The 22,294-nt window shown below is 42.3% G+C and overlaps 1 protein-coding gene across 20 annotated transcripts in view; it reads left to right on the plus strand.

The window, feature by feature from the left end:
- Nucleotides 1–22,294, plus strand: part of RIMS2 (regulating synaptic membrane exocytosis 2) — a 736,866-nt gene that overhangs the window by 684,220 nt on the left and 30,352 nt on the right. The window lies entirely within an intron of this gene.

Consider the following 22,294-nt stretch of genomic DNA (forward strand, 5'->3'; position numbering starts at 1 on the left):
AATTACCTGTTCATAACATATTAGATTCAGTTTTGACGAAAGTAAATTTGGAATAAGCTGTAAATGTAACGTGGCATGTGGCAGTAGCCGTGGGCGAGGTACTCGTCTCTTATGTCCCGGCACACTACATGAAAGTGTGGGTCCTGACTAGCTAACCGATGTTGCTGCTTCACCAGGACCAGTTGTTGGACAGATCAATGAGGGACACCACTTTTTAAAAAAAAATTTTTTACTAAACGGGAACTTTTTTAGGGAATATATACAGTACAGAGATAGCAGGTACACAGTCTTATGAATGTTTCCTTTACATCTCGAAGTATTTCCCACACCGTTTCCTTCCTTAATTTCTCTATTCTTCTCCTTTCCTCTTTACTCTTTTTACTTGTCCTCTGTTCCCACTGTTCCTCACTACTTCACCACAACCCAGCTCAACACTACAGTCCTGCTGAGCAAGAGCCCTTTACTCAACCCGCGGATTTGCATCTTTTCTCTCCTCAGGGTGCTAGTATGGCCGAACTTATAGTCCCTAATGCTGATACTCTGGAACTCCCACCTGGGTCTTTTGTTTCATCTCTCGCACTCAGTCCTGTCCGGGCCAGTTGCCTTGTAAACTCTTGGCCTTTCTGCTAGGGGTCCTTGCCAAAGACCCTTCTCCGGTAGATCACTCTGTCTCCTAGTCACTTCTGCTCTGGATCTCGATATCTCTTTCCTTTGGTCTCCTATCTTTATAGACACCACTGCTCACACTGGACCTCAGATCCTCTATCCGTGCACTCCAGGCCCTATCTGACAGAAAATTATCACTTCCTCTTCTATTTAACCTCTCCCACTCTGGAATAGTCCCAAACATTAGCTCTCACTATCCTTACTGTCAAACTACACACACTATCAATTATTACTAACACCTTTAACACTCATTACAATTCACATTTCGCATTTCACACCACAGAACATTACTGTAAACTTGTTTCTTCAATGGGGAACGTGGGCAATATGTCTATCTCCTAACATAAAAATACAACATTTCAGATGGGAATAGTAGAGAAAGGGCACTTCATTAGTGATGTGATATAATGCCCCTTCCCCATGTTAGAGCAGGACACTGGTGCTGTAGTTAATACTTCATGTTTCACTGCCGTTCACTTCCATTAGCAGTTTGATAGTTTTAATTATTCATAGCCCGACTTGGCCTATTTTTACTGTTCTCAAACTTTCATGGCTGGAGATGGGAGGACCTACTTTAATAAGGAGAAGTAGAATTTACAGAACTAATTGCTCTATAAAAGATAATGAGACGGTCTCACTGAGACCATTAACCTCCCGCTGAGAAGGACCAGACAACAAAGTCTTGTATTGTGAGCGCTCTCCAGCGAGATCACATCATATAATGAGTACAGGCAATGGCGGGGTGTAAAACAAGGACAATTTCTCACAAACCTTGCCCCCAAGTAACTGTACTTTTATATGTCTGGTTGACCTTATAGACCGTCTGTCAATAAACTAGATGTAGATTGTGAGCCTTCGCGGGCAGGGTCCTCTCTCCTCCTGTACCAGTTGTGACTTGTATTGTTCAAGATTATTGTACTTGTTTTTATTAGGTATACCCCTCCTTACATGTAAAGCGCCATGGAATAAATGGCGCAATAATAATAAATAATAATAATGTGCATGTAAAGAGGGGGGATGCACCACTGTCGTAAAGGTCAGGTCCTCTCATCAGTTTAACCTCTCTTTACTGTATAAGCGCACAAGGGATTGGTGATTAGGACAAGGCTCCAGTCCCTGGCTTTTTCACAAGGAAGGGGTAACTGAGGTTAGGTCTGAAGGGTCATTGTTACTCCCCTTTTTCAATTTAGGGTATATAGCGGACAGGAACCGTTCCCTTCAGCCCATAGATCCAACCTGGAATCCTAGCCCCAGATGGACGGCATACACTTAGGAACTGGAAGGTTAAGGTTTAATTCCCACAATGAGTTTTTGACACTGTGTATTTTTGCAGCGCAAAAAAATAAAATATAGCATCTTACAGTTCCAGCAAAATGGATGGGATTTATAGAAATCTCATGTCCTCTGTGCTCTGTGTTTACTCAGCATAAAATGACCTGCGGTGCGGGTTTCAAATCCAAAACTTGTCGATTTCTCTTGCGGGTACGCTGAGTTTTATGTGTAAATTTTCTCCATAGACTTGCATTAGATGTATAAAAAAAAAAACACAGCGGAAATGCACTAAAAACACATGTAACCTGCACATGACTGTATTAAACCCCTTCACATGTCCTTTTTTTTATGTCCGTATGTGGTCCGTTACTGCTAATACTGATTTTGTACTTCTTTGGCCACTGTTGTGCATTTCGTATATTATCACCTGCGTTGGGGGTGAAATCGTAAACTTCCCCCCTATCTGATGCTTTATGTATTTGTTCGTCTAAGTGGCACTTACATGTTTCTGATATTATGGGATATGATTAGAGTAATTAGAGATATAATATGATGTTATTGTGTTTGGAAAATATATTGATTTTCTCTTTTCAATGATATCACTCACAAGTGATGGTGAAATATTAGAAGGGAAGAAATGTCAAGAGTTGACTCGTTACACCAGTGTCTCCTATTACAGGACTGCAGTGATAAGAGTGAGCTCTTCTTTATCTCCAACCATTCTGTCACATGTTAGTAAAGGTAGATGGCATGATGAGGGGTCGGAGGTTCCACACCTTGAGAGGAGCCGAATGTTATATGCCAGGTTGAGAAGCTGGATGTTCTACATCAGGGGCGAGGGGCCAGATGTTATACTCCGGGAGCGAGGGAGCAGATGTTATACACTGGGGTGAGGGGCCGGATATTATCCACCAGGGGCGGGGGGTGGGGGGGGATTTTATGCACTATGGGCAATGGGACTGAATGGAGACCCTGAATTAAGTGATTAAGGCATGACTTTCAATACTTTCGTCCATAAAGTGCATGCAGTTGTGAGCATAACCTAAAAAGTACGTAGTGTAAACCTAAGCACCTCCTAGTAGTGTCTGCACATAATGAGAAGTTTTCATCTTCCTCCATGGAAGCGATTTGAGAAAGACAATGCTCCAAATACTATTAGAATATTTTAATAAATTAGTAAAAATGGATATCCTAAAGTCAACACAGTGGTAACGGTTCTTCTATTCCTTTTGACAACGCAGCTCGTATATCTACGGTTAGGCATACAGTGCCATGTAATAGTTTGGGCAACCCTGGTCAAAGTTAGTTATTGTCAATAGTTACGGTAAGCAAGCTGAAGATGAAGTGATCTCTAAAAGACCTTAAGTTAAAGATGACACATTTCCTTTGTATTTTAGGCACACAAAAAAATTCATCTTTTTAAAAATTAAAAAATGGAAAATGAGCTGATGCAAAGGTTTGAGCACCCTTGGAGATTTGTGTGCTCAGATAACTTTGACTGAGGTTTCAGACCTTAGTTAGCCTGTTAGGTTTATGGCTTGTTTATAAGCATCATTGGGAAAGGCCAGGTGATGCAAATTTCTCAGCATTATAAATACCCAGCTTCCTCTAACTTTGTGTAAAAAAAACAGCAGCCATGTATTCTCCTAACTAGCTGCCTAGCGCTCTGAAAATGGTGGAGGCCCACAAAGTAGGAGAAGACTATAAGGACATAGCAAAGTGTTTTCAAGTTGCCCTCTCCTCAGTTCAAAATGTAATTAAGAAATGGCAGTTAACAAGAACAGTGGAGGTCAATATAAGGTGTGGAAGACCAAGCAAAGTTTCAGTGAGAGCTGCTTGTAATATTGCTGCAGAGGCAAATCAGGACCCCGGCTTGAAAGATTTAGCAGACTCTGGAGTTGTGGTACATTATTCTACTGTTCAGAGACAGCTGCACAAATATGACCTTCATAGAAGAGTCACCAGAAGAAAGCCTCTCCAGTGTCCTCACCATAAAATTCAGCATTAGAAGTATGCAAAAAAAATCTAAACAAGCCTGATGCATTTTGGAAACAAGTCCCGTGGACTGATGAGGTTAAAAATTAACTTTTTGGCCACAATGATCAAAGGTATGTATGAAGAAAAGAGGACACATAATTTCAGAAAAAAGAACATCTTGCCAACCATTAAGCATGGATCAATCATGCTTTGGGGCTGTGTTGCAGCCAATGGCACGGGGAACATTTCACATTTAGAGGGAAGAATGGATTCCATGACATTTCAACAAGTCCTTGATGCAAAAATAACAACATCTGTAAAAAAAAAAAAAAGCTGAAGGTGAAAAGAGGATGGCTTCTACAAATGGCTAATAATACTAAACACACGTCAAAATCCACAATAGACAACCTCAAAGGGCGCAAGCTGAAGGGTTTACAATGGCCCTCACAGTCCCCTGATCTGAACATCATTGAAAATCTGTGGCAAGACCTCAAAATAGCAGAGGATGCAAGACGATACAAGAATCTCATAGCATGACAGGAGAAGTTAAGGGCGCAGAATGAATTATACAGAATTTGGGCTACTGAAATGTGAGCATCGGAGACATTTATGGACATCAGTATAACTGAATAGCCACGTGGCTACAACATGCATAAAAAACGATTCTCACATTGATTCATATCATGGCGGCTAAATACACATGAACAGCACACTTCAAGCGCGTCTTGAAATAATTTCTCCCTCTGTTAGGTAACATGGAAATTCATTTTAATTGGAGTGATACATGATCATGGGCAGATGTCCCCACACCCTTCTGTATTAATAAGCCGATGCTTGGCAGTATGGGAGAGAGGATCTGCATTTCGGTTGCCGATAAAATTGTGTCAGTGTCCCATTTTTCAGTCCTGGTAAGTGTCCGTGGACATGCCAGATTGAATAATTTACATTTGGACTATTGTTCACGTAAATATACGAATATGATGTGCCGGGTGACCCCCTTCTATGCTCAATTATTAGGAGAAATTAGTTTGGCAAGCAAAACCAGCATTTAGATACTGATACTTACAGTGGTGCTCTCATTTATTCTGATTAACATGGAATTTAGCTACTTTTTAAAGGCAACATGCCAAAACATTGTTTTATATGGAAGTAGTGGTATGGCTATAGAGGTGCTTCTCCCCCAATAAAAAGACACCTTTTTTGTAACTATCCAATGTGCCAGTCATGAGAAACTGGTGTAAAAGTCATATGCAAATCAGGCTGGAAGTGCACTGTGGGCGTGTCACTGTACTTGGACATGACCCCACCTTCAGTGCATTGCCAGCCTGATTTGCATATTGCTTCTACACCAGATTTCTCCTTACTGGCATATCGTATCTCTACAAAAAAAGGCATATTTTTTATTATTGGGAGACAGCCCTACCACTACGTCAGTATTTACATTTTTTTTACACTTTTTGTACTTATAGTCAGCTGTTAATATCAGTCCCATAGATAAACTATTCACTCCTCCTTAAAGGGGTTAGGCAGTGAGAAGACAAACCCTGAGGAAGGAGATAGATGTCCATTGTGGGACGGCCTCTTTGCAGGATGTTCATCGGGGGTGGGTAATCTGTCTAGATTCATGGGCAACATATAGTATCCACAAACCTACTTAGGAAAATACACACAGAAACTGAGATCCATCGTAAATTTGAAGTCAGCAGCATGCTAATATAGGTGGCGGATTTTCGATGCATTGGATGAAATACTCTTCAAATCTACGACAAGATCTGCAAGTAACGATTGCAATGAAAGCCATAAAAACCTACTGTAAAAACCACCCTGGGTAAAGTTGCCATGAAATTCTGCTGTAGTTCCGTCCACACTGCATCGGGCACACTGAAATTAAAAGATGGCGTAATTCATGGACCTGTTGGATCCTCTGGAGAGCGAGACGTCCTTGTAGCTGTTGTCTCATCCAGCTAATATAAGGGGTTTAAGATGCAGTTACAAAAAAAACATAAAAATCCAAACTGTTCTTCACTCTCTACCCAGGTCCGGTGCTGAGTCTCCACCGCTGCTCCTGTGACAGCGCTGCAGCCAGTCACCGATTCTGCTGTGCTCGTGCTGTCATCTCAGGCATAACCGATTGGCTGCAGCGTTGTCAACTTAACCTCAGAGCTGAAAACAATAACAGACGCCGGGAGCAGTGACGAAGACCCATCGTTGGACCCCGGGAGAGGTGTGTGTAGTACATCATTTTTTTTTCACGAAACTGGACAAACACTTTAGAAGGAATTCTGAATGAGAAATTCCATTTTATTTAGTGGCTCTTCTAGATTTGTCTAGTATTGAAGCATAGGTCCAATGAAGTGAATAGGAATGAGGTTTAATACCATACACAACCAGGTGTGGCGCTGTTTTTACCTAAAAGTGCCTTTTTTTTTTTTTTTTTAAATATTGTATAAACCCATATAGAAATGCTTCTGTTGGGTGGGAGTTAGGAAGAAGGTGCCCATCCAGGCACCGGCCACCATCACCCACCTATCCAATAGCCTAATAGAAGGATGGTCCTAGTTATGCTGATAATGTACCTACCCCTCCGGTAAGTGACAGCCATGACCATATGACTCATTTTCATGGTGCGGTCACATGCGCAGACCCTCTAGAGCAGCTGTGTACACTATGTACGCCGTGTGTGCTGCCACATGGTGACACTTTTTGTAGAGTTTTTTGTTTGGGGTAGAGTACCCCATTATTCTGCCATAATATAAAGCGTGCCATACGTTTCGTCCCGGAGGAACAAGGAGGTACAACACGAATCTATAGCAAGGGATGGGCACCATACATATTATACATCCGTACAGCACGCATCTGTAATAGGTCCCGTAACATAGGGGATCAGCTGCTACTAGTCATTTATACGGTATTACAGCACACTTTCTGAGTTTCTGAGGGATGTTATTCTGGATTATCTCAATGAGAATAACTGTTTAACTCCATATCAGCATGGGTTTATGAGAAATCGCTCCTGTCAAACCAATCTAATCAGTTTTTATGAAGAGGTAAGCTATAGACTGGACCACGGTGAGTCATTGGACGTGGTATATCTCGATTTTTCCAAAGCGTTTGATACCGTGCCGCACAAGAGGTTGGTACACAAAATGAGAATGCTTGGTCTGGGGGAAAATGTGTGTAAATGGGTTAGTAACTGGCTTAGTGATAGAAAGCAGAGGGTGGTTATAAATGGTATAGTCTCTAACTGGGTCGCTGTGACCAGTGGGGTACCGCAGGGGTCAGTATTGGGACCTGTTCTCTTCAACATATTCATTCATGATCTGGTAGAAGGTTTACACAGTAAAATATCGATATTTGCAGATGATACAAAACTATGTAAAGCAGTTAATACAAGAGAAGATAGTATTCTGCTACAGATGGATCTGGATAAGTTGGAAACTTGGGCTGAAAGGTGGCAGATGAGGTTTAACAATGATAAATGTAAGGTTATACACATGGGAAGAGGGAATCAATATCACCATTACACACTGAACGGGAAACCACTGGGTAAATCTGACAGGGAGAAGGACTTGGGGATCCTAGTTAATGATAAACTTACCTGGAGCAGTCAGTGCCAGGCAGCAGCTGCCAAGGCAAACAGGATCATGGGGTGCATTAAAAGAGGTCTGGATACACATGATGAGAGCATTATACTGCCTCTGTACAAATCCCTAGTTAGACCGCACATGGAGTACTGTGTCCAGTTTTGGGCACCGGTGCTCAGGAAGGATATAATGGAACTAGAGAGAGTACAAAGGAGGGCAACAAAATTAATAAAGGGGATGGGAGAACTACAATACCCAGATAGATTAGCGAAATTAGGATTATTTAGTCTAGAAAAAAGACGACTGAGGGGCGATCTAATAACCATGTATAAGTATATAAGGGGACAATACAAATATCTCGCTGAGGATCTGTTTATACCAAGGAAGGTGACGGGCACAAGGGGGCATTCTTTGCGTCTGGAGGAGAGAAGGTTTTTCCACCAACATAGAAGAGGATTCTTTACTGTTAGGGCAGTGAGAATCTGGAATTGCTTGCCTGAGGAGGTGGTGATGGCGAACTCAGTTGAGGGGTTCAAGAGAGGCCTGGATGTCTTCCTGGAGCAGAACAATATTGTATCATACAATTATTAGGTTCTGTAGAAGGACGTAGATCTGGGTATTTATTATGATGGAATATAGGCTGAACTGGATGGACAAATGTCTTTTTTCGGCCTTACTAACTATGTTACTATGTTACTATGTTCTCTCCGCAGCCGTCCCGAGCATCGTTTCTGTCCATTGTGAGCTGTTTCCCCGTACGACATTGCAGTAACTTTCAGAATTATTGGAGTCAGTCAGTTTTGTAGCTGCCAAGATCATTTCCCTTGTAAAGATATAGAGCCCTGATTATGCCAAGCCGGTGTTTCATTATTACACCGCAATGGTCCTCTCCACTTCAAGGAGCGAGCGCGCAGCAGCAGCAGCTTCTTTATGTCTTCTCTAGGAAAGCTTTTATTTAGCTCTCGATTATACGATGCACATAAAGATTTATCTGGGAGCATCACTCGGTCTTTCTTTATATGCTGCGATGCACAGTAAGTACCGCAATGATGTCCGATAAATAGTACGGGGAACGTGTCTGCATGATGCACCGCACCGGCCTCTGTATTGTGCTGCGCTCCCCATTCATTCATTGTGGGGAGATAGAAGGTAATGAATTGTCCTGTCTCATGTACAAAAACATTTACGAGATTAGAAAAAAATGGGCTTTTATTTCCTACAATTGTGCCACTCACAGTCCCAGTCACCGTTTCGGGGAAGTGTGTTTTTTTTGTTTTTGTAAGAAACTCGTGCAACCCTTTTATTTATTTTTTACTGCAGTCGCAACTTTCCAAAAGACTCTTATCAGACGCCATATTATGGAGTGCTTGTCTCTTAGGTGGCCATATGTACTCGTCCATATTAGAGCTTCCACTCCTGGCCGGACCGGTGGTCTGAATTTACAGCCTCATTGCTGTTAGTTGGGGTCATGGAATTGTGGCCCCCAATAAGCAGAAGACAATATAGCAGCAATACATTTTGTGAATTAGCAGTATTGGGGGGCATCACCATATGACTCCATACAGCAGCACATGGCATGTATACGGCTCTTCTCCTTGCTTCAGCTCCTAGAGGATTTCCTGGACCAGCAATGGTAAAATAACATCAGAAACTTTTCCCCTTTTTTCGTCTTCCATAAAAAAACTTTACTTTCATGTGTTTTCACAGCAGCAACATAAGTGTATGCAGGACACTGGTTATATGTCCTATTATATATATTCCTGAGTATATATTATATGACTCCCCGGATACAATGTAGGGTGTATATACTCACCGCCCCGCTCTCCCGTATCATACAGGTGCGGCTCAGCAAGATTAAGTGTTAATAGAGCGGCAATTGCTTCACGTTCCTTCTCGTACAGGGAGATGTTACCTTCTAATTATTGTCATTTTGTTCTATTCTGCCATACAATAAAAGAGACATTTCAGAAATAATGGTACATCACACAGAATTAATTCCATAAGGCCCTAGATTGATAGCTGAATCTGGCTTTATTCACTGGAAAGCCAGATTTCGACAGCTGTAATGCAATTTCAAACCCCACCCGAATACCAGTGAAACTTAAAGAGATTTTCCACCCCAAAAAATTAATTCTGAAAACCATCCAGAATGCTAAAAATATAGTGTACTCACCTTACCGTCTTCCCACCACCATGCTCTTCATCTACCTTACCGTCTTCCCACCACCATGCTCTTCTTCCACCTTACCGTCTTCCCACCACCATGCTCTTCTTCCACCTTACCGTCTTCCCACCACCATGCTCTTCTTCCACCTTACCGTCTTCCCACCACCATGCTTTTCTTCCACCTTAACGTCTTCCCACCACCATGCTATTCTTCCACCTTACCGTCTTCCCACCACCATGTTCTTCTTCCACCTTACCGTCTTCCCACCACCATGCTCTTCTTCCACCTTACCGTCTTCCCACCACCATGCTCTTCTTCCATCTTACCGTCTTCCCACCAGCATGCTCTTCTTCCACCTTACCGTCTTCCCACCACCATGCTTTTCTTCCACCTTACCGTCTTCCCACCACCATGCTCTTCTTCCACCTTACCGTCTTCCCACCACCATGCTCTTCTTCCACCTTACCGTCTTCCCACCACCATGCTCTTCTTCCACCTTACCGTCTTCCCACCACCATGCTCTTCTTCCACCTTACCGTCTTCCCACCACCATGCTCTTCTTCCACCTTACCGTCTTCCCACCACCATGCTCTTCTTCCACCTTACCGTCTTCCCACCACCATGCTCTTCTTCCACCTTACCGTCTTCTCACCACCATGCTCTTCTTCCACCTTACCGTCTTTCCACCACCATGCTCTTCTTCCACCTTACCGTCTTCCCACCACCATGCTCTTCTTCCACCTTACCGTCTTCCCACCACCATGCTCTTCTTCCACCTTACCGTCTTCCCACCACCATGCTCTTCTTCCACCTTACCGTCTTCCCACCACCATGCTCTTCTTCCACCTCTTCTGGTGGGTCAGTACAAGTCTCTGTACTTCCTGTTCTGGTCAGATGATCTCAAGATTGCTGTAGCCAATCAGTGGCCACAACAGTACCATGTGGTAACCACTGCAGCCAGTGATTGGCTGCAGTGGTGACATGTTTGTTCTTTGATGATTTATAGGAGATTTTCCAAGATCAGAAAACATGGTATACTTCATTTTACAGAAACATTACCACTCTTGTCAATGGGCTGGAATACCAGACAGTCCATGTAGAAGACTGGCGCTTCTTGTGAAACAAAAGCAGAGAACCGTCAAAAATTTATAAAAAAAAAAATAGAATGCTTAAAAATAGTAAAAATACAATAGTAGATCTACCTTTCCGATCTCCTTCTAAATTGATTTGCTCCTAACTTAATATACGATGCATGTCTACACACATTGCGCATGTGGGACTGTCAGAAAGTAAGAAAATATCATAGCCCTGATTCATCTGCTGTTTTTTTCACTTTTCCTTTTTTTCTTCTAATATATATTTTGCCTTTTTCTGGGCAAAATGAAAAAAAAATGCTGTCTGTTTTTGTTAACATTTTCGTGACTCTATAACGCAAAAAGTCACAGATTTGGGAAAATGCATGTAAATATCTGGCACACATAAAATCATTCTGGGGGGGGACTGGAGGTCATCAGCGACAAGTTCTGTGACTTTGGAAATGATGAATCAGACGAAAAAAATCTGGAAACCCCAAACCTAAATACGAGAATACATAAAGTAAACTTTAAATAAAGGACCAAATGGAAAGATGAATGTTGGCACTAACAAAAAAAAGGTGCAAAACACTAAAAACTTGACAAAAACAGGTGCAAATGCAATAATATATTGAGCCCCAAATCTATCAGCTGGTGTAGATTTGCACCAAAATTAGCCCAATTTTCACCTTCAAATGTAACTAAAACTCCAAAACTTCCATTCCTTTGAGACCACATCCTCTTCTAAGAGGCCTCTACCATTTTTCGTTGTCCTTTTAATTCTTTTGATGAGTGACAACATTTTTGTATGATTTCCAACTTTTTGTGAGAAAGTTTAAAAAAACAAAAACTGGTGTCGTCTTTTTTTGTCTATACAGAAAGTGGTTCTCACAGCTTTATAAAGATCTGAACAAATTAGCACAAAATTCTGGACCACTTGGATTGAAAAACACAATTATGCTCATCGGTTAACATTTACTTTAGATGGTTAGGCCAATATGGGATATGGCCACCACCTTTCAGGTCTGAAATACAGTATTCTATAATACTGTATAGCTATCTCCAACCTGACCTGAAAGATAGGGGGGAAAAAGCATATATTATACTCCCCTGCGGGGCGGTCCGGTCTGAGGGGTGTCACTGGTCTTGGTCCGGCTCCTCCCTTCTTCTCGCGATGCCGTCCTCCTTCTTTCTTCTTGTGGATGACGTGTCCCTACCTCATCTACAATGTTCCCCAGCATCGCGCTCCTGCGCAGGCATACTTTGCACATGCGCCAGGGCTCTTTGACCTTTCCCGATACCTGCGCGCTGCCCTCAACAGGACAGAGAAGTGTGCCTGAGCAGGAGCGCGATGCCGAGGAGTCTGTGTGGATGATGCAGCGACGCATCATCCACACGAAGCAAGCAAGAGGATGGTATCACAAGAAGAAGGGAGGCGCCGGACCATGAACATTGACACCCCTCAGGCCGGACCGCCCCCAGGTCAGTATAATAAACGCTCATTTTCGTCTTTCAGGTCGGTTGGGGGCTGATATACAGCCTTATAGAATGTTGTATATCAGCCCTGGAAGGTGGTGGCCTTACCTCATATCAGCCCAACTCGGTGACCGGTTCGCTTTAACTTATTGTAAGAAAAGATGGCTTATTTTTTTGCATTGTTTTACATCTCTTTTTTTCTAAGGCCTAATTCAGACGACTTTCCTATCTATGATTTTTACGCATAGAACATGTCTGAGTTATAATCTGTGGGGCTATTCACATGTCCATGTTATTTTGCAGACCTCACGTTCCACAAAAAAAATCGGGTAGACATGTCCACTTTTGAACCAAGTCATAGATCAAAATTACCCTTTCAAGTGTATGAGCCTGTGAAAAACACGGACAGCACACGGATGACATCAGTGTACAGTCCGTGTGCTGTCCGAGATTAACATTGCAAAGGATAGGAGAAGCTTTTTAATTTACCGTATGTATTTTTTTCTTATACGAGAAAATATCTGATGGTAGAAACCGAGTAAGCACTGATGAAAATCAGATCAAAAGCACTGATGACACTTGGACCATTTTGTTTTTGGCATACTAGATAAATTACTAATGACTAAAAGAGGCCTAATTGTGATTTACTCTGTAATAGCATGTGACTAATAGTTTTTAACTCATTTTTCTTGAAGATCTTCGTCTGCTCTCTCTGTAAAGTGAACACGCTGGAACACTGACTGCTCATTCTTGCAGTGGTGTGTGACGTGAAATTGTCTTCTACAACCTCACCTTTGTAGCAGAGTTTGTCTGTTCCTCACCCAGTTTTATGCCTCCTACAAAACCGTTACTGCTTGACTTATAGACTGTGTTTCAACCTACATATGAAAATGATGATCATTGTCACCTGTTTGGTTTAGTTGGTTTCTCATACACCTGACTGTAATCGTACGAAAGTGTGCCTAGAAGAATTGATGCTGTTTTGTATACGAAGGGTGGTCACACCAAATATTGATTTGATTCAGATTTTTAATTTGTTCATTCACTTTGCATTAACTGCTAAAAATATATTAACACTTCAATTTTTAAAGCATTTATACTTTGCAGTATTTTTTCTACACCTGCCTAAAACTTTTGCACAGTACAGTATATATATATATATATATATATATATATATAGGAATGTTACATCTTTATAGATTAGATTGAAAAAAGACACCAGTCCATCAAGTTCTACCTTTCTCCACAAGTTTCTCTCCAGATTCTCTAGTGCTAGATTATTTATATTGCACAATGTCATTTGTTGTAAGAAAAGCTCCATCCCTGTTATAGTGTTGGCCATTACTACCTCTTGTGGTCGGCATTCCACAGTCTGACTGCTCTAACTGTAAAGAACCCTTTCCTATTTAGCTGTTGTAATCGTCTTTCTTCCTCCTGTAATGAATGCCCCCTGGGCCTTAGTATGGTCTTTGGAAGGAATAAATCATGTGCCAGTCCACTGTACTGGCCATACATATATTTATACGTATAAACAGCTTTTTTTTCCAAGCTAAACAAGCCCAACTTTTCCAACCTCTCATCGTATGACAGGCCTCCATGCCTTGTAATAATCTAGTTGCCACCTTTGAACTTACTCTAACTTCTGAATATCCTTTTTTAAAATATGGAGCCCAAAACTGGATCCCATATTCCAGATGTGGCATCACCAGTGATTTATAGAGGGGTAACATTACATGGGGATCACAGGATGGTATCTTTCTTTTTATACATCCTAAAATCTTGTTTGCTTTTGCGGCTGCTGCCTGACATTGAGTACTGCCGCTCAGCTTACTTGTAACCAGAATACCCTCATCCTTCTCCTGTTCTGTGTTCCCGAGTATATTCCCATTTATTGTATATGCAGCAATAGGATTACTCCATCTCAGGTGCATTAGGCTGTGTTCACACGTTCCGGTTTTTTCGCGTTTTTTTCGCGTTTTTTCCCGATAAAAACGCTATAAAACCGCATACAATAAGCATCCCATCATTTAGAATGAATTCCGCATGTTTTGTGCACATGATGCGTTTTTTTTCCGCAAAAAAAACGCATCAGGCACAAAATCCGGACATGCTCTATCTTTTTGCGTTTTTTTTGCGCATTTCCCACTCCAAAATGCATTGGGAAGTGTCCGGAAAAAACCGCGGCAAAATCGCGGCAAAAACGCACGCGGTTTTCTTGCGGATTTCATGCAGAAAATGTCCGGAATTGTCAGGAATTTTCTGCATGAATTCCTGAACGTGTGCACATAGCCTTACTCTTCATTTTATAGCCCATCGGCCAAGTGTTTGCCCATGCAGACTTCTTATCCAGATAGTTTTGTAATATTACACTGTCTGGTTCAGATTTTATTATTCTCAATCGTTTTGTGTCATCAGCAAAAACTGACACTTTACTCTCAATCCCATCCACAAAGTCATTAAAAAAGAGATTAAAAAGAATTGATCCTAATACAGATCATTGTGGTCCTCATTACTCCCAGTACTGATCCTTGTGGTCCTCACTGCTCTTGGTACAGATCCTTGTGGTCCCCACTGCTCTTGGTACAGATCCTTGTGGTCCTCACTGCTCCTAGTACTGATTCTTGCGGTCCCCACTGCTCCCGGTACTGATCCTTGTGGTGCCCACAGCTCCCAGTACTGATCCTGGTCGGACCCCACTGCTTGTAGTAATGACCTGGTGGTTCCCACACCTCCCAAAACATCCTAGTAGTCTCCACTGCTCCCAGTACTGATCCTTGTAGTCCTCACAGCTCCCAGTTCTGATCCTTGTGGTCCCCAATGCTCCCAGTACTGATCCTTGTGGTCCCCAATGCTCCCAGTGCTGATACTTGTAGTCTTCACTGTTCCCAGTATGATCCTTGTGGTCCTCACTGCTCCCAGTACTGATCCTTGTAGTCCTCACTACTCCCATTACTGATCCTTGTGGTCCCCTGAAGAGATGGGCAAACCTGAACAGTAAAGTTCGGGAACACCTACTGTTCGGGCACGGACCCCAAACACGGATTTCACCAGGAAGTTTGTGTTACTGCTCGGGTTCGGCACCACGAACATCGGGTGTTTCTCGCGCTGTCATCTGCATGACAGAGCAAGAAACATTGGTGGCTCTGATTGGCGGTAAGATCATTACCACCGGTCAGAGCGCTGAGGTTCCCATGCTGTCATCTGAGCCAGCAACTGTGACCGGAGTTAAAAAGTTTACCTACGGTCACAGGCGTCGACGGATGGGAATACTACTATCATCAGACTATGCCTGCTGGCGTTACTAAGGCTGGAGTCATACTCAGCGTAAGGAAATACGGTATGTATTTTACATGCGTAAAACGCAGAAATGATCCCAAAACAGTGATACGTATGTCATCCGTAGGCAGGGTGTGGCAGCGTATTTTACGCATGTCATCCTCCGTATGTAATCCGTATGGCGTCCGTACAGCGAGATTTTCTCGCCGGCTTGCAAAATGGACATAGAATGGATCCATGGGCTCAAATATTCGTGAAAACATATACACAGTCTATATGTCAGTGAGACACATATATATATATATACATATATTTATATTTCATACAGCGCTAGATAGCAGAAAAGCCGGTAATTCAATTGCCGGCTTTTGCTATCTCCTTCCCAAACCCGACATGATATGAGACATGGCTTACATGCGGTAAACGTTTTCATATCCCTTTTTTTGCATATTCCTCACTCTTCATTATTAACCAGGCTTAATGTCACCTTACAATATCAAGGTGGCATTAACCCTTTATTACCCCATATCCCACCACTACAGGGGAGAGGGAAGAGAGTGGCTAAGTGCCAGAATAGGTGCACCTTCCAGATGTGCCTCTTCTGGGGTGGCATTTTTTTCCGCGATTTAACCCTTTATTTTAACAGCTAGAGCCCCCAAATTTTGCACACACACACACTACTAACATTAGTAGTGAGGAATATGCAAAAAAAAAAGGGATATGAAAAGGTTTACTGTATGTAAACCATGTCTCATATCCTGTCTGGCTTGGGAAGGAGAGAGCAAAAGCCGGCAATTGAATTACCGGCTTTTCTGCTATCTACCGCTGTATGAAATATACATACACACATTCAGCTTTATATATTAGATCTATATGTATGTGTGTGTATGTCTGGGATTGGCATCTGCACCGTCGCAGCTACAGCCACAAACTTTTGCACAGTCACACGTCTGGACCCCGAGAGCGTCATAGGCTATGTTGTGAGGTGAAATTTTAACCCCGTGTGTTCCAATTCACCAAACAATTTTGCCCCTATCTACATAATGGGGAAAAAGTGAAAGGAAAAGTGTTGGAGGCAAATTGACAGCTGCCAGATGTGAACAAGGGGGACTTAAAGAATGAGAGCGACGGCGCCAAAGAGTATATACCGTACAGTTGCTAAGGTGGGGCCCCGACATGGGATACTCACCACACACGGGGATATGAACACACACAAAATGCTCCACACACTACCATGTGCTTGAACACATATACCGCCCTCAGGACACATTTCACCACAAATACACCAACCTCGCCACATAAAAGTCGAAACACAAAAGTCGCCGCTCAAAACTCGCCACGGGCAAAACTCGCCACATGCAAAACTAGGCTCACGCAAAACTCCCCACACGTGCAAAACTCACCTCATGGAAAACTCGCCACACGCAAAACTTGCACACGCTGAAAAATTGCCACATGCACAAAAGTTGCAACACATGCAAAAGTTGCCTCACACAAAACTTGCACATACTCAAAACGCACCACACATAAAACTCGCCACGTGCAACTCACAAAATTCGCTACATGCATGTCGCCACATGCAACTCAACACACACAACTTGACACATGAAACTCGCCCTAAAACACACACAAGTCTGGTATTATCCTTAAAAAAAAAAATCTGATTAATAAGCAGACAAACTACAAGAGCAACAACTGTACCATATAGGAAATACGGCGGCTGTCAGTCACATGACCTGTCTATTATGTGTATGTGTGAGCTAATATACTAATATATACTGCCAGGAGGGAGGGCTTCCTGTTGGCTGTTGTGAATTCTGTTGTCGAGCTCCCTCCTGTGGTCATGAATGGTACTTCGGCTGGTTCTGTCCATGGACTTCCTCTGGTGGCTGTGGGTGTTTCTGAGTTTCCTTCCACAGGTGACGAGGCTAATTCGTTAGTGGGCTGCTCTATTTAACTCCACTTAGATCTTTGCCCCATGCCAGCTGTCAATGTTGTACTGTTGGTCTAGTTCGCTCCTGGATCGTTCTGGTTACCTGTTTACTCCAGCAGAAGCTAAGTTCCTCTTTGCTACTTTCTTGTTTGCTATTTTTTCTGTCCAGCTTGCTATTGTGAATATTGCCTTGCTTGCTGGAAGCTCTGGGACGCAGTGGGGCGCCTCCGCACCGTGAGTCGGTGCGTAAGGTTTTTTTTTCCCTGCACTCTCTGCGTGGCTTTTTGTAGGTTTTTTTGCTGACTGCAAAGTGACCTTTCCTATCCTCTGTCTGTTCAGTAAGTCGGGCCTCTCTTTGCTAAATCTATTTCATCTCTGTGTTTGTGATTTCATCTTAACTCACAGTCAATATATGTGGGGGGCTGCCTTTTCCTTTGGGGAATTTCTCTGAGGCAAGGTAGGCTTTATTTTCCTATCTTTAGGGCTAGCTAGTTCTGAGGCTGTGACGAGTTGCATAGGGAGCGTTAGGAGCAATCCACGGCTATTTCTAGTGTGTGTGATAGGATTAGGGATTGCGGTCAGCAGAGTTTCCACTTCCCAGAGCTTGTCCTGTGTTTTTGTAGCTATCAGGTCTTTCCGGGTGCTCTTAACCATCAGGTCCATTATTGTCCTAACCACCAGGTCATAACAGTTGGCTGCGGATTTATCAGGCTGCCAATTTAGCTTACAAATACTGAGGTAAAAATACTGACCAAATAACGTGTGAACGCGGTCTAATACAGGAGGAGATGACATATAGATATATACTATATACAGGGGAGATGACACACAGATATATACTATATACAGGGGAGATGACACACATATATACTATATACAGGAGGAGATGACACACACATATGTACTATATACAGGGGAGATGACACACAGGTATATACTATATACAGGGGAGATGACATACAGGTACATACTATATACAGGGGAGATGACACAAAGGTATATACTATATACAGGGGAGATGACACACAGGTTTATACTATATACAGGGGAGATGACACACATGTATATACTATATACAGGAGGAGATGACACACAGGTATATACTATATACAGGGGAGATGACACACACATATATACTATATACAGGGGAGATGACACACAGGTGTATACTATACAGGAGGAATGACATACAGGTATATACTATATACAGGAGGAGATGACACACATATACTATATACAGGGGAGATGACACACAGGTATATACTATATACAGGAGGAGATGACACACTGGTATATACTATATACAGGGGAGATGACATACAGGTACATACTATATACAGGGGAGATGACACACAGGTATATACTATATACAGGGGATATGACACACAGGTATGTACTATATACAGGGGAGATGACACACAGGTATATACAGGAGGAGATGACACACCGGTATATACAATATACAGGAGGAGATGACATACAGGTACATACTATATACAGGAGGAGATGACACACATGTATATACTATATACAGGAGCAGCACGGTGGCACAGTGGTTAGCACAGCAGCCTTGCAGCGCTGGAGTCCTGGGTTCAAGCCCCACTAAGGACAGCATCTGCAAAGAGTTTGTATGTTCTCTCCGTGTTTGCGTGGGTTTCCTCCGGGTACTCCGGTTTCCTCCCACATTCCAAAGACATACTGATAGGGAATTTAGATTGTGAGCCACAACGGGGACAGTGATAATAATGTGTGCAAACTGTAAAGCGCTGCGGAATATGTTAGCGCTATATAAAAATAAAGATTATTATTGTCTTTTTTCGGCCTTACTAACTATGTTACTATATACAATTATTAGGTTCTGTAGAAGGACGTAGATCTGGGTATTTATTATGATGGAATATAGGCTGAACTGGATGGACAAATGTCTTTTTTCGGCCTTACTAACTATGTTACTATGTTACTATGTTACTATGACATACAGGTATATACTATATACAGGGGAGATGACACACGTATATACTATATACAGGGGAGATGACACACGTATATACTAAATACAGAAGGAGATGACACACACATATACTATATACAGGAGCAGATGACACACAGGTATATACCATATACAGGGGAGATGAGACAGGTATATACTATATACAGGGGAGATGACACACAGGTATATACTATATACAGGAGATGACACACAGGTACATACTATATACAGGAGGAGATGACACACAGGTATATACTATATACAGGAGCAGATGACACACAGGTATATACTATATACAGGAGTAGATGACTTACAGGTATATACCATGTACAGGAGGAGATGACACACGTATATACTATATACAGGAGGACATGACATACAAGTATATACTATATAAAAGAGGAGATGACACATAGGTATATAGAGGAGGAGATGACATACAGCAGGTATATACTATATACAGGGGAGATGACATACAGGTATATACTATATACAGGAGATGACATACAGGTATATACTATATACAGGAGGAGATGACACACACATATATACTATATACAGGGGAGATGACACACAGGTATATACTATATACAGGAGGAGATGACACACTGGTATATACTATATACAGGGGAGATGACATACAGGTATATACTATATACAGGAGATGGCATACAGGTATATACTATATATAGTAGATGACACACAGGTACATACTATATACAGGAGGAGATGACATACAGCAGGTATATACTATATACAGGGGAGATGACATACAGGTATATACTATATACAGGAGGAGATGACACATAGGTATATACAATATACAGGAGGAGATGACATACAGCAGGTATATACTATTTACAGGGAAGATGACATACAGGTATATACTATATACAGGAGATGACATACAGGTGTATACTATATATAAGGGAGATGACAAACATGTATATACTAAGGGGAAAATGAGAGGTGTGAGGTGAAAATGAGGGGTGTGAGGTGAAAATAAAAAGGTGTGAGTGCAAAATGAGAGGAGTGAGGGAAAATAGTGGAGTGATCGGAAAATGACAGACGTGAGGTTGAAATGACAAGTGTTAGGGGGGAATGAGAGGAGTGAGGGGGAAAATGAGAGGTGTAAGGGAGAAAATGAGAGATGTGAGGGGGAAAATGAGAAGCGTGATGGGAAAATAAGAAAAGTGAGGTGCTATAACTAACCACAGATATTTACTATGCCCAGGCAACGCCGGGCTCTTCAGCTAGTATGTATATATATATATATATGTGTGTGTGTGTGTGTGTATCTCACTGACATATATATATATATATATATATATATATACACCTATACTATGTGTAGACATTAATTTGATCTATTCTATTCTAACCTGTCAGTGTGATTTTACTGTACACCGCACTGAATTACCGGCTTTTCCCTAGAACACCGGTGCATATTTCTCGCAAGTCACACTGATGGTTCGTGTGTAATCCGTATTTTTCTCACCCCATGCACAATACGTTGACAAACGCAGCATGCTGCGATTTTCTACGCCCGTAAAATACAGCTGAGAAATATACAGCAGATAGGAGCTGCCCCATAGAAAATCATTGGTCCGTGTGCAATGCGTAGTTTTTGCACCTCTCATACGTCCGTAAAACTCTCTAGTGTGACCCCAGCCTAACAGCGAGAGTAGGCGGTGGCTGATGGGAGTATTCATTGGCCTGCTCCTGCGCTATAAATAAATAATTTTTCCCTCGGTATTTTTTGTAACCAGCCAAGCAAAACTGACAGCTGTGGGCTGCAACCTTCAGCTGTCAGCTTTAGCAAGGCTAGTTATCAAAAATAGAGGGGTCCCCATGCCATTTTTTTTAAGGTTATTTAAATAAATAATTAAAAATCGATGTGTTGTCCACCCATTTTTGACAACCATCCAAGCTAAAGTGGACAGCTGGGGGCTGGTATTCTCAGGCTGGTAAGTGGCCATGGATATTGGCCCCCCATCCTAAAAATAGCAACAAGCAGCTGCCCCAGAAAAGGCGTCAATTCTATCACTTTGCCCGACTCTTCCCACTTGCCCTGTGGCGGTGGCAAATGGGGTAATATTTATGGGGTTGATGTCACCTTTGACATCAAGTTCTAGTGACATCAAGCACATTAGTAATGGAGAGTAGTCTATAAAACGCTTATCCATCATAGGCAGTGTTTGCCGTGCTGTCATGCACATGACAGCTTGGCAAACAATGGATGTTCAGGCCTTCATAGTGCGAGTTCGGGTACTGTTCTGGTTCCCGAACCAAACTTTTTTAACTGTTCGTCCTAACCCGCCGGACCTGAACATCAAGGGGTGCACCCATCGTTAGTACTCACTGTTCCCAGTATGATCCTTGTGGTCCCTACTTCTCCCAGTACTGATCCTTGTGGTCCCCACTGCTCCTAGTGCTAATACTTGTGGTCCCCATTGTTCCCAGTGCCGATACTTGTGGTTCCCACTGATCCCAGTGCTGATACTTATGGTCCCCACTGCTGACTTCATGCCATTTTGGGAATGTACCATTTACAACGACTCTTTGTTTCCTGTCCCTTAACCAGTCTTTTACCCATCTGCCTATAGTGCCCCCCAGTCCTTGCTTCTAGAGCTTCAGTACAAGGCTGCTGTGTGGTCCAGTATCAAATGCTTTTGCAAAGTCCAGATGTTGCAAAACTGAATTTGTCATTGGTATTGCATAGCTAGGATAGTTTGAGTCTTATCGCAGCCCCATGGAGGTATAGCTATGTAGAACGTATTTCATTATCCAGAATTACATCTCTAAAATAGCATACATTATTATTATTCCAAGTTCAGACATCTTACCAATATCATACAAAAATCGGTTACTCAAAGTATT

This window comes from Ranitomeya imitator, chromosome 6 (genome assembly GCF_032444005.1).
Source record: "Ranitomeya imitator isolate aRanImi1 chromosome 6, aRanImi1.pri, whole genome shotgun sequence".
Taxonomy (NCBI): domain Eukaryota; kingdom Metazoa; phylum Chordata; class Amphibia; order Anura; family Dendrobatidae; genus Ranitomeya; species Ranitomeya imitator.